The following is a 14,134-nucleotide window of genomic DNA, read 5'->3' on the forward strand; positions in this document are numbered from 1 at the left end:
AATATAAAGCTCTGCACCAGGGATTTAAAAAAAATCAGCAACACACACATGAGATGAATGAAATGTACTTAGAGAACATTTCCTGTTAAAAAAAAGGTTTGTAGGTTTTAGTGGACAGCAACTTCAGTAAGAGCAATATGATGCAGTAGAGAAAGAGGCGTTATCTAAAGCTATAGAAAGAAGTACAGTGTCAGAATTGACAGTGGGATCTAGAACACTGTATCCAATTCTGGGTGCTATATTTTAGGTTTTTGAAAAGCTAGAATGTATAGAAAGGAGAACCACCAGCACTGTGAGGGGAGTAGAAATCATAAGGATCATTTTTGGAAGCAGTTGTTTAGCCTGAAGAAGACAAGATTTAGGCTAGAGAGAGCTCCTGTCGTCAAAAATCCATAGGGCTGAGTTGTAAAAAAAACAAAAAAAAGGTCAGGCATCTTCTGCTTTTTGTATACGTATATAGAGGGAACAGAATCAGAATCAGTGAGGGAAGGTATAAGAAGGCACATTTTGATACATTATAAGGAAAAAATCTCTAGTTATAAAAAATGTAAGAAGCTTTTCATCCCCCACTCCATAAGATATCCCTTTATAAAAAAATAAATTCAAGCAAAACAAATCAACACATTGGTCACGACTGAAAATGTGTACCTCATTCAACACCTGTAGCCTACCACCTTTCTATAAGTAGACTGGAGACATGCTTCACCATTAGTTTTGTGTAATGGCCAATTGATTGGCCAATGAAATAATCAGAGTTCTTAAATCTTTCAATGTTGTTTTCTTTTACTTACTGTGATCATTATGTAATTTATTCTTTTTTTTTTTTTACTTTGAATCAGTTCACACAAGTCCCACAAAATTTCTATGAATTCTTCGTATTCATCTTTTCTATAGTGCAATATTCCATTATATTCATATACCACAATTTGTTCAGCCATTTTCGAACTGATAGTATCTGCTTTTTTGTCTTCCAGTTCTTTGCTACTACAAAAAGTGATGCTATATGTTTTATATACATATGAGACCTTTCCTTCTATTTTTAACATCTATAGGGTTTATGTTTAGAAGGGTATTACTGGGCCAAATTGATAGTTTAGTGACTTTTTAGTATAACTCCAAATTGTTTTCTAGAACAGTTGGACCCAATCACAGCTCCACCAAGGGTACATTCGTATTCTGTTTGTGCGTACCTCTTCAAACACCTTTTTTTTTTGTTTTTGTCAGTCTGATGGGTATGAGGTGAAATAATAGGGTTGTTTTGATTTGTGTTTCTTTATTAGTGATTTGGACATTCTGTTGTTGATGCTTGCATTTTACTTTTAGAAAAGTGCCTAATTACTTCCTAATTCGAACTATATTGATTTTGTTTGTGTTAAACTTTTCAATTTATGCCATCAGAGTGTCCATTTTACCTTTTATATACTGAGGATTTCCTATCACTGGAAATCCTCAAGCAAAAGTTCAGTTTGTTAAGGATGCTGTGGATTCATGTTTTGGGTTGAATTTTGGGATTGAACGGGGTGACCTCCAGTCCCTTCCAATTTTTGGATTCTGTTGTATCTGGGCTTTTAGGTATCTTTCTTTCAAATAACTGAAGAGAAACAAGCAACAGTTTGCAGGTACCTGCCACTACATACAAAGAGGGTTATCTTCCATTAGCTTTTAGTTTTGTACTTATCATGAGGTACTGGCACATACATGTACAGAGCATTTCTAATGCTACTCATCATGTGAAAGATCCTTAGGAACCTACTTCTGGGATAGCCATGATGATGTATAATGGAAGTACCCTGGAAAGACTTGAGCACAAAACATATATAGACAGTTACTTGTTACCAGTTGTTACCCATGAGAATAGGAGCAGCCTTCTCAATGACCAGAACTGGGAAGTACTGACGCTAGCTAGAAAAACCTCAGCCATAATTCCTTGCCTGCTTTCTCTTGATTTGACAGTCTATGAGAGACAATATTATGACAGGAGAGGTCCTAGGTTTCTTCCCTTTGAGACTGATACACACTGTGACAAATGGACACTTGTTCATTTCCATTTAAGATGAAGGGATTGGAGATTCTGAGCTTGTCAACTTTGAGAAGTCAGGACAGCAAGCCCCTAGGTATTTCAGTGTGCCCAAATCCCCCCAGAGTCTAGCTATTGCAGCCAGCATTGCGACCAAGAAGTAAAGAGTGAACTTCAGAAGTCTGCTCTGTGATACTTGCAACAAGGATTCATTTAGCAATCGTGCCACATTTGGACATGAACTTGATGGGACCAATTTTGTGTTGGAACTCGACTAAGTCTGAATATATTTTCCAGAAATCAAGGGAAAAGTGCGATTCTCTAAGGGTTGGGGGAAAATATGTGTATTTATTTTTATTTCTTTATCTTCAAAATAAATATACTTGTGTACAATCTAATTGACATTTAGTGGTTAAATGGAATTGGGGCACTGGTCATTGGCACTTAATAATAGAGGAGGAGGGAGGGAACACAAACAAAGGGAGCTCCAGCCAATAGCCTTAGAGAAGAGGTATTCTCAAATCCCTCGAATTTTGAGAGGGTGATGTGGCTAGCTTAACTCTGGCTGAGTAAGCTACAGCACATTCATTATATCTAGATATGGAATAGGGGAAGTCTTATGTAGCAGAGAAAGAGTTGGCCTTGAAGACAGGAAACAAATAATTTAAGTTCACAGGGCCTCAAGCAACTCTTTGCAAGTATAGACTGCATAGTAGACATTAATCTGCCTTGGTAGAGAAAGTTATGTGTGCAGAGGAAACTTCCCATACTAATAAAAATCAAACACTGAGTCCAATAGGGAAAAAAAAGAGAAGAAATCATTAACTATTCCTGATTTTTTTCCATGTATACCAGCTTGTCTGAGGATTTTCACACAAACTCAAAGAATACTAGAATGCAAACATAGCCCCCAGCATCATTCACAGATTGCTGGATAGGGTTTTTCAGATTTGTTTAATAAGACAACAAAGTATTTATTGAGTACTTACTATGTGGCAGGAGCTGTGCTAACCCACTAAAAACTTAAAACAGTTGGCTCTGGAAGGCAGGATACCTCTTGTGGCCAGCAACAGGGCACGCACCCGGACATCCTCATTTTGAGGATTAATTATCTCTTTGCACATGTAACTTTCTTCTATTAAATCAGTATGGCCTAAATTCTTTGGCCCTTATTCTTTTTTGCTAACAACCCTTTCCTTCTTTCTGAAGACGGTTCCATCCCACTCCCGATACACACACCTGTGTTTGCCTTCTATGGGGCGTGATGGGGGCATTCAGTGGGAAAGCTCTCTGTACATATGAGACAAAACAAGATGTTCTAAAGTCCTGGCTGGTGTTCTGGTGAGAAAGGAAAGTCTTAGGACCAGAACAGAAAGACAATACAGAAATTACTGTATTTTACCAAAAGGTAAAATACACAGCTATCTCCAGAGAGATATGTATTTTTTCTCTGTCATTTTTCCAGCTGTATACTTATACTTTGAGTGCTGGACCAGGAGCCAGGAAGATCCAAGTTCAAATCTGATCTCAGACACTAGCTGTATGACTCTGAACAAATTATTTAACCGTTTGCTTCAGTTTCCTCATTGGTAAAATGAATTGGAGAAGGAAATGGCAAACTACTTCAATATCTCCGTCACTGTGATCCAAAAGGTGTCACAGAATCCAATTCAACTGGAGCAACTGAACTAAATTTACTTTAGCATATTCATCCCTTCCTTCTCCCCATCCCCCTTGATCTCCCCGCTCACAAACTTCCCTTTTCAGTTTATGCACTACAAAATAATATTAGGAAAATATTTACATACTTAGAAATAATGCATGGACAATACTTAGTATGCAGTCCTTGGTCATAAAACAAAACTTGTCAGTAATTAATGAAAATCCTAATCTGAACATTAATATTTTAACATTCTTTTCTAAGGTCTAACCTCATCTTAATAGGAATCTAAGTCAAAATCCAGGTAGGAACTCTGTCCTCCAGAAGATAGAATTAAGGTAAAGATCAGAGTGGGAAGTCCTTTATCAATCCATTTAAGAGCAGTGCTTCCATTTCTCCATGCCTTGACTGAATTAAAGCAATGATTCTGTAGGATGCAGAAGTTAAGTTAAATTAAAGTTCTGCTTGAAGAATGAAAAGTGTCACCTACTCTTTTGTCCTATTTAATCTCAGTTATGGAATTTGTCTTTGTTCTCAATTCCTATAAATTATAACTTGAAAAAGACTTGGGAAGAGACAGTTTCAAAGGAATGATAAATTTTTGTCCCTTTGAATTTTTTTTCTCTGTCTCAGCAAAGATGTCTAGAATCTTGATGTCCAAAATCAGAATTATTTAATTAAGAAATTTATCTCTGACACACTTCTGCCAAAATTGTAGAGGACAGAATTTTTCTTCTACGTTAGGCATAGTGGTTCTCTAAGTCAGAAGGCAGTAAGTAAATAGATATTGGGATAAGGCACAAAGGGCTCAGGGAACAAAAGTCATGACTTATTCTTGGGTCTGTGGGAAATTTTCTAGTTAGTTTAGTTTAGTTAGCTTCAACTAGATTTTTCTCCTTTACTCAAAAGTAGTATTTTTAAAATTACTGTTTGGGGGCAGCAAGGTAATGCAATGTATAGAGCACCAGTCCTGGAGTCGGGAGATCTCAGTTCAAACCTTGCCTCAGACACTTGACACTCACTACCTGTGTGACTGGTCAAGTCGCATAATCCTGACTGCCTTGCAAAAAAAAATACTATATCTTGAAATATATAGAAAGTCCACATGTATATATACATATTATATATACAATATATGAATATACATTAATATGTATATATTATTACATACTATATATACATTACAATATTTACAATATTATGGATTATATAAAAATATTTTTACCTACCAATATTTGTCCTCAGACAATTTTCCCTTTAAAATGTCATCATATTTTCACTTTGAGTTTTCACCATTATAATGTATGTTTCCATGCAGCTTTATCATACTATAAGTTTTCAATTTGAACTGGTGGAAAGGATGTTTCCTCAGCTGAAATTCTCAACAGCAGTTGTGTCAAACTCAAATAGAAACAGAGGTCACTAAACTATACGTAGGGGTGCTTATGTGACACATATTGATTTAGAAAACCATTACATTTTTATTTGTATTGTTAAATATTTCCCAATTACATTTTAATCTGGTATAGGGTTGCGCTTAGGAGTGTCCCATGGTGGTATGAAGCCCACATGCTAGACACCCATGTTCCACATCCATGGAATCACTCATCCAAATTTTATAAGAAAATTTTTGTTATTTACCTGTCAAATCCAAATAATTTATGCTAAGAAAAGTATACTAGAAGAGTAAGGCAAGGGAAAAGAGGGAAACCACTAGACACTTTTATTGAATCAATTTCTTTAATCCATAAAAATAGTTACCTATTAAATGGATTTGAAAGAGGATTTGGAGAAAGGTTCTGTGTTCAAATTCTACTTATCTTTCTTAATACCTGTGTGACCTTGGGGGCTCAATTTCCTTATCTCTACATTTGGACTAAATGACCTCTAACTTCCTTCAAACCCCAAAAATATTATCTATAAATTTCTTTTCTCCCAAATAGTTGTCATAGTGGAAACCATTGCCAATTGAATAATCAGATACAAAGAAAGCAGCCTGACCTGAGGAAAATCAACCAGTTCCCACATAGTATCTTCAGAAAAAACCCTAAATTTCATTATAAATCGGACAAAGATTAAGAAATATAATGTTATGCCAGAAATGCAACTATAGAAAGAATTGACCATAGTAACTATACAAACAATAGAAATCATATGATTTATCAATAGAAAAGTTTTTTTGGAAAAAACATCAATTTCTTACTTAAAAACGAGAGAGAGAGAGAGAGAGAGAGAGAGAGAGAGAGAGAGAGAGAGAAAGAGGTGGAGGGAACTTTGTATAATATGTAGTCAAGTAATTGTAGTATCAGATATATGCAAATCTTATAGGAAAACTAATAAGTGGGAGACTCAATTAGGTGAACCAGAGATATACACATCAGGTACATTACTGGTGTGATAGTATACAAACTGCATACATATTAAAGGTGATGAGTCTCCTCATTTTAGTAAGGCATATTATTTTTAGTTTTTCTTAATCTAAGGAATGAACTATAGCTTTCGTTATGTAGGATTATCATAAATATTATTTTTATCATTTGGTGTTCCTATCATATATATATAGAAAACCTGAGTAAGTCACTTAACCCCATTGCCTCAGTTTCCTCATCTGTAAAAATAAGACAGAGGAAGAAATGGTAAACCAATCCAGTACCTCTGCCTAGTCATGAACAGTCATATAGTTCTTATATATTTCAAAGTTGTTAGTCTTTACATTGTTGCTATTGTCTTAATTATTCTCCAGGTTTTACACAATTTCATTCTTCATCAGTCTATTAAAAAACCCTCAGATTTGCTCGTTTATATGGTACAGATGTTGTAGCACATATATAATGTGCTTCTGGTTCTGCTCATTTCACTCTGCATCAGTGAAAATAAATTGCATCGATGTAATGCCAATGCGATACCCATAGCAGCAAAGGCAAAACCAAAATATTTATTTAGAACGTCACTATTAGGATACCAGGAGGTAAGATTTAGCAGGGTACTCATCACCAATCCAGACAAAGCTGACATCTTAAGCATTCTTTCTGTTAGGTCTCCCCACAAACAAGTTCCCCTAGGCAAAGGCTTGACTCTCTCCCCAACATTCTATTTTAGTTAACATTGTTAGACAAGCTCCACCCACACTTTTTCCATTAGCAAGCTCCTCCCACAGAGCTCCTCCATGTGACTCAGGATGTGTCACAGTTGTGAGCTGGGCTAGAGTTCAAAGCAGATCACACAAGCCTATTAACGGACGGGGGAGACCTTCCTATTCCATTAACATTACATTCCTGTCTCTTTGAAATCACCTATTTTCTCATTTCTTACAGAGCAATAATTGAATTCAATTACATTCGTATGCCCTAACTTATCCAGCCATTTCTCAATTAAGAGACAACCCTTTAGTTTCCATTTTTTGCCACCAAAAACCATCCCCCCAAATATTTTTGTACCTATTAGATCTTTTTCTTTGATCACTTTGGGGTACAGACCTAGCAATTGTATATCTGAGACAAAGAGCATCTTTAGTATTTTGTTTATAATTATAAATTGTTTTCCAGAATCGATATAACCATTCACAAGTCCACTAAAAGTACAATATACAGTGTACATCTTTTGCCACAGCCCCACCAACATTTATCATCTTCTTTTTTTGGCATCTTTGCCATTGTAATGTATGGGAAAATCGCAGAATTGCTTTAATTTGCTTTTTCCTAATTAGCAATAATATAATGCATTTTTTTCAGATAGCTATCTAGCTAGCTAGCCTGGATTTCTTCATTTGAGAACTGCCTGTTCATATTCTTAGACCATTTGTCAGTTGAAAAAGGACTCATCCTCATAAATTTGAATTAGTAACTTACATCTTAGAAATGAGGCCTTTAACAGAGAAACTTGCAAAGAGTTTTTCCCCCAGATAATTATTCCATTCTTAATCTTAACTTTATTGGATTTGTCTGTGCAAAAACTTCTTAATTTTATATATTCCAAATTGGGTGGCTAGGTGACTTCACTCTCTCCCCAGCATTCTATTTTGGTTAATACATACTTAACTATCTATAAACTAGATAGATAGTTAATATCTATCTATTAACTATACATAATAGTGGATAGAGAATTGGGTCTGGAGTCAGGAACACCCAAGTTCAAATCTGGTTTCAGACACTTGCTAGCTGTGTGAGTGCAAGTCACTTAATCCTCTTTGCCTCAGTTTCCGCATCTATAACATAAGCTGGAGAAGGAAACAGCAAATCAGTCCAATATCTTTGCCCCAAAAAAGCCTTATATGAAGTCATGAAGAGTCAGATACCACCAAACAACTAAATAACCCAAATTGTTCATTTTTTGAATTTTTGTCATGGATTTTTCTTTTAACAATAGATCTTATACATGACATTTTCCAAATTTCTCTAATTTGTTGGTAAGGTGACCATTTATATTTAGGTCACTTATCCAGTTGTCATGAAGTGTGAAGTGTTCTTCTAAGCCAAATTTCTTCCATACTGCTGTCCAAGTTTCCTAGCAGTTTTAAGAAGTCTTTTCTAGCTCCCCTTCCCAATCTCAACCAGTACTTCTCACGCTCAACGACTAATAGTTGTCTTCCCTCCCAGATTATTTCTCATTAGCTCTGAATCAGGCTTAGTTACTTGTATGTTGTCTCTTCCATTAGAATATGAGCTCTTTGAGGGCAGAGACCATCTTTTTTGCCTTTCTTTTCATCCCCAGACTTTAATACAGGACTTGGTATATAATAGGACCTTAAGAAATGCATGCTATTGAGAAGTGTATCAAATTTTTATCTGCAAGTGGGCAAGGAGAAGTACCGCCTTGGTGGCAAAAATATGGAGGATCCTAAGGTCCAGAGCTAATAATTTACCCTTTCCAGATCTAACATTCTGTATTCCCTACCTCAGACAAATAAAAAAAATGAGCTTTCTCTAGCCCTTTATAGAAGGATCTTCTTTCCTCCCTCTGTGTCTATGCCTCAATTCAATTCCTTTCCTCAAGAAATTATGCAAATGAATCAATGGGCATGAAAGAGGCTCATTTCTTTCTCTCCTGAAGCACCCCTTCTACTTGTTATTGCAAAACACAGAGTCTAAGTGGATGACTAAAGGAACTCTTTAAAATTCTCTTCTAACCCCATCCTTGACTTCAGGACCCAAATACCATGTTTACCAGCATGGTTTCATCTAGTTGCAATGGTAAGAAAATATGCAAGTAATCTTTCTATGTGAACTTTTTTCTGTACGTTAAATGCAATTATACTTCCAGTTTCAAAGACAAACCCTTAAACTTCAGCTAACAGCCAAGATATCAGCTAGTAATGCCCATTGACTAGTTTATAGAATTCTTAAAAAGGTGTTGAATAATCCAAGTTATTTTCATATGCAATGAATTAGGGGGGATGAAAGGGTTAGCATTTATCTAAAACATCAATGCTACCTTATTTTTTACCTCGCAAAGGAAATGTGAATTTTATATACATGTATATAATATGCACACACACATATGAAGAAAACACACATATATGAGTAGTGCATATACATGTATATACACATTATATATATGTATGCATATACATACACATTCTAATGTATATTTGAAAATATTTGAATGACCTGCAGGCCTTCTCTCTCCACACTCTGTATTTGTTCCTGGGAAGTCATCAGATGCTTGAATACTTCTGTGTGTGTGTGTGTGTGTGTGTGTGTGTGTGTGTGTGTGTGTGTGTGATCTGGGGTAGGTATATGAGTGAATTTTTAACTGAGTGTGTGTTTGGCTGTCTAAAATTGCTCTGATTTCTTTTTTCGGGGGCAGGCAGCTGAGAAACTATATCAAGGGTTCTTAACTGTGAACTTTTAATAGCTGTATATTAATATAGTCAATTTACTTTGTAAACGTATGTTTAGCTATGCATTTAAAAACACTGTCTTGTGAAGGAGTCCATAGACTTCCCCAGTCAACCAAAGGGAATCATGGCACAAAAAAGACTAAGAATTCCTGCTTTAATCTCTTTTGTCCCCTTCACCCTTACTTGCCTTGCCCCTGGAAAGGGAGTAAAAGATTAGGAGCTCAGCTCCTGCCTGGGCCCTATCACTGGCCCCAGAGTCTTTCTGGTTGCAGAAGTAGGCAGAACCTTACCAACTGGACCCACCTGAGCCTCTGGGCTTGCCCCAGGGTTTCACATATTCACATTCTCACATTTTCTTTGTGTGGTGAAAAATAAAGCAGCACTGGTATTTTAGACAAAAACTTCTCCTATCATTCACTGTACATGAAAATAACTTGGATTTGCAGAAATACTAGAAACAAACAAATCAGTTAAAATAAAAACATAATGCATTGTTTTAAACTGTACATAAAATCCCCCAAATCTGTGTTTCTTACAATGGCCTCTAGTTCTGAAAGTACCACTCGGAAGTCCAAGCATTAACACAGTGAATGAAATTAGGCTAAAAGGAATAAAAAGTGTGATTAATAGGAATAAAATTATATATATGTATTTTATACTTAAGTCATTTCAAAACATATACATCATTTATTTTAACCTTGTGGTTCTCCACTAAAAGTTGCCATTTTTCAACCACTGTCTGCTCTCTACCATGCAACTAAATACAGCTTCAGGCAGCCTTCTTTATATCAAATGGTATGAAATTAAGGTTAAAATGCCAGGATTGCAGTGGGATTATAGAACTCAGGGAACAACAAAAGGCATAATATTTTAACTCAGGGAAGCTAATGATTTAAACAAAAGCAACTTAATTTAATGAGTAATTAAAAATTAATGTCCTAATGGGAATTTTCAACTAATGCTAGGTGTCATTTCCCTATAATGTTATTAATAGCTTAAACATTTTCCCAAAGTCCATAACTTTAAACATTAATGGCTAAAACATTTTCTCAAAATTCATAATACTAAAGCCTAAAATGTCACATTCAACAAAAATGAAGCGTTTTCTCTTATGGACAGAAGCAGCACAAAATATGAGCCCAGGATAAGTGAAATAAAGCTCTGAAGGGCAGACATTTCTCCTAACTAAAAGTACCCCTCAGAGCCAAATCCAAAGGCTTGTTGTATTCGTAACACTTGTTGATGCACTAAATATATAACTTCCCCCTTCCTTCCAGCAACTAGATTCTAAAACAACACAAACTTTTCTCCGAAAAAAGGCAAGATAATGACCACAAAGATTAGTTTCTTTATAACCAAAGTACACTTATAAGATAGAATATTTTTAAGTGCTTAAGTGTGGTAAGTGCTGATAAGAAAAAAGACTATCCCTAATCAAAGTATATGAGTTCAATGAATATGTAGTTAACCTTTACGATCAAATCAAGCATTCCCTTCACTACTCCTATTCTCATCTCATGTGTACAGGGCAAAAACAGACATTTAAAGATAGTTAGCAAGATAATTAATTTCTCCAAAAGAAATCTTTTCAGGTTGCTAAATAAGACCCTGAGATACACATATCTATGTATCTACATGAATAGATAGTTATAGACGGACATAAACTCAAGGGGTGATATTATTCAGTAGCAAGGTAAATAAAGTTTCATTTTAAAAAAGTACACCATTTGACTGTCCTGAACTATGATTTCCTCCTGTCAAAAAAGAAACCATTACAAACCTCACTTTCATTTCCCAAAAAATAAAATATTTTCACCTGAATGACATTCTCATTCTATCAATTTCAGTTTGCCAGTAAGAAATAGACCACTGATAAATCCCTATTTCTTTAAAGCTTGTCTTCCTTCTCAACCAATAAAACAGCCACATCTTGCCCAAACCTCTCAGACTAAAGTCCATCTACCCTTGAACAGGAAATATCACTAATTGATTTAATTCAGCTAGAACAACTACCATCTGACCAGTCACCCCACCACAAATCTCCCCATCCCCAGAGAAAAATATTGTGTTGCATTCTTTTTTTTTTTTCAAATTTAAATCAAGTGGAGAATCCCTGAAGAAGATACTTTAGAAGGAAAAACCAGAAGGAAATTTTAAAAATTCTTGTGTACAAATCAACACAAAAGTGTTTCTATTTCACAGATGGCACATACCAGTAGAAGAGATTAACTTTCCTCTGCCATAAACGCAGCAGTTATTAGTTTCCTAAATTTTTTTGTTTGTTTGCTGCTCTCTAGATGCTAGTGCCTCTGCACTCCTGAATTTCAAAAAATTAATCCAAGCAATTAGATTCTGAATCAACTGTTGTACCTACCTGCAGGGAAACAATCCGTTTCTTCAGAACAATCTGGCCAGACTAAGCATGCACATGGTTATCTTGCAAGAATTCTCAATGCTCTAGGAATCCCAGTCTCCCCAAAGCTGGCTTTTAGCTTCAGGAGGGATCCCTCGCAGCTACTAAGACTGTAGGACGCATCCAATCCCCACAAGCACAAGCTAGTCAGTGACCGTTTTTACTGGGCAAGAAGATACCAAGTCATCAGTACGAGTCTATTACACCTACAGCGGACCCTCTTGCTGTCTGTTTTCCAAGGGAGGAAGGTAGAGTTTCTTCCTCCTCCTTCCTGACACAAGTTTCAAAGCAACGCGTTTTCAGGAAAGGCAGCTTTCGTTTTCTCGAGCATCAAGTGGTTAAAAAAAAGTCAAAAAAGCCTAAGAAAAACGAAATCACAAATAATTCACCAGCTGTTGTTCATGTCCCCTCTCCCCTCACCCTTTCCTCTTTCCCTTTGCAAATAATCGCAATGGGGAATTGAAGCTGACGCCCCCAAATGAGTAAGCCCACCTTTCTCTCCAGAAACACTTTGCTTCTTTTTTCCTCCAGCTTGGGCAGGACTCTAAAGAGCCGGCATCATCCTTTGGGGGACCCTAGGACAGCTCAGCTGCTCCCCTAGCCACTTCCAATAGTCTTAGGGGGACCCTAAGACCAGTAGTCTTATTCGGATCCTTCCAAGACTATTGGAGGTAGCTGGGGAGCAACTGAGATTTGTGAACCACATCTGTGCCAGGAATCAATGCAGGTTTCTGGCTCCTGGTGTTATAAGCATTTCCCAAGAAACCATAGTTCCCTGCAATAAAAAACAGGCGGGATGGTCCGTGCTTCTGAAGATACAACATACACTTGAAGGGGTTGAAGCTGAGTCCAGCTCTCAGGCACCTGAAGCACAGGTTAAGAAAGGAGCAGGGGAGCATGGTGCTTGCTCCACTAATCAGTTACAGGAGTCTCAAAGATCAGACCAGCCATTCCAGACTGCAGCTGGATAAGGCAGTAGTACAGCTGATTCTATTGGGAGTTGAGACGCCAGAAGCTGCCCCAGCCCCAATTGCTTATGAAGGAATTCTCTTCTCAGCCTCAGGACCCTCCAGTGTGGAAGCTGCTGCCCCCTTGTGGCATTTTAGATCCCTCCTTCTCCCACCCCTCATAAAACAGAATTTGTTCATTGAGTGTGGGTGGAGAAGAAAGGTGGCAATGAGTGTCTCAGATCCAACTAACCAAGTCTGTTTAGGGGATAGGGCTAAAATACTTCACTCCATTAATCATATATTGCTAGAAGAGACCTTGAGGTTACTCAGTTCAACAACTTTGTGTTTACAGACAAAGAAACTGAGTCCCAGATAGGTTAGGTGACTTGCCCAAGCTGATACAGATAACAGATCTAAGAATCAGATTCAGGTACTTCTCTTCCAGAGGTAAGTTCTTTCAGGAGTAGCTAGCTGGCAGCTAGGAGTGGTGAGCCTGGAGTCAGACAGATTCATCTTCCTGAGTTCAAATCTGACTTCAGATCTTTACTTGCTGTGGGACCCTGGGCAAGTCCTTGAACCCTATCTACCTCAGTTTCCTCATCTGTAAAATGAGCTGGAGAAGGAAATGGCAAACCACTCTAATATCTTTGCCAAGAAAAACACAGGCGGGGCCATGAAGAGTCAGGCACGACTGAACAACAACAAAAGTGTTCTTTTCACTATAGTTTGAAAGAATATGGTTGTATGTGTTCATTCAAAAGCAAATGACAAGGAACTATGGAAAGAGCCTTGGATTTGTAGAGAGAATCTGAATTTAAACTCAGTTCTTCTATGTTACCATGGACAAGTCAATTAACCTCCTTGAGCCTCAATTTTCTTATCTATAAAAAATGACAGGGTTGAACTAAATGATTTTGATGGTCCTTTGTAGCTCTAAATCTGTGCACACTTCTATGCATGGTATAAGTGGTGATGCGATAAGGGTGCGATCCCAAGCACTTTTGTGAAGGAAGGACAAATGTTCCCAAGCATAAATGTCAGAAGGCATCAGACCTGTGGTCCATCTATTTATAATCCAATACTGCCTCTTCCAAAGAGACAAACAGCTGTTTAGAAGTTGTCCTCTGTGATACCAGCCACAGCAATGTGAAAGAAAGGAGTCAGTCCTGGGCCTGGAATCAGGATACCTGACTTCACTGTCTATTTGCTGCTCAGAATAAAATCAACCTGACTTGCCCAGAAAAAATTCTACTAA

The 14,134-nt window shown here is 37.0% G+C and overlaps 1 protein-coding gene across 3 annotated transcripts in view; it reads right to left on the minus strand.

The window, feature by feature from the left end:
• The window catches only part of ESR2 (estrogen receptor 2), a 104,123-nt gene extending 91,184 nt beyond the window's left edge, over positions 1-12,939 (minus strand). For 2 of the 3 annotated variants that reach the window (XM_072629437.1, XM_072629439.1), the window contains exons 1-2: positions 12,422-12,939; positions 11,891-12,288 (exon numbers count right to left, since the gene is read on the minus strand). The gene's annotated coding sequence lies outside the window, so the exon portion shown is untranslated. The remainder of the gene's footprint in view (positions 1-11,890; positions 12,289-12,421) is intronic. The other variant, XM_072629438.1, reaches the window with a different exon arrangement.
• Between the last annotated feature and the right edge of the window lie 1,195 nt (positions 12,940-14,134).

This window comes from Notamacropus eugenii, chromosome 1 (genome assembly GCF_028372415.1).
Source record: "Notamacropus eugenii isolate mMacEug1 chromosome 1, mMacEug1.pri_v2, whole genome shotgun sequence".
Lineage (NCBI taxonomy): Eukaryota > Metazoa > Chordata > Mammalia > Diprotodontia > Macropodidae > Notamacropus > Notamacropus eugenii.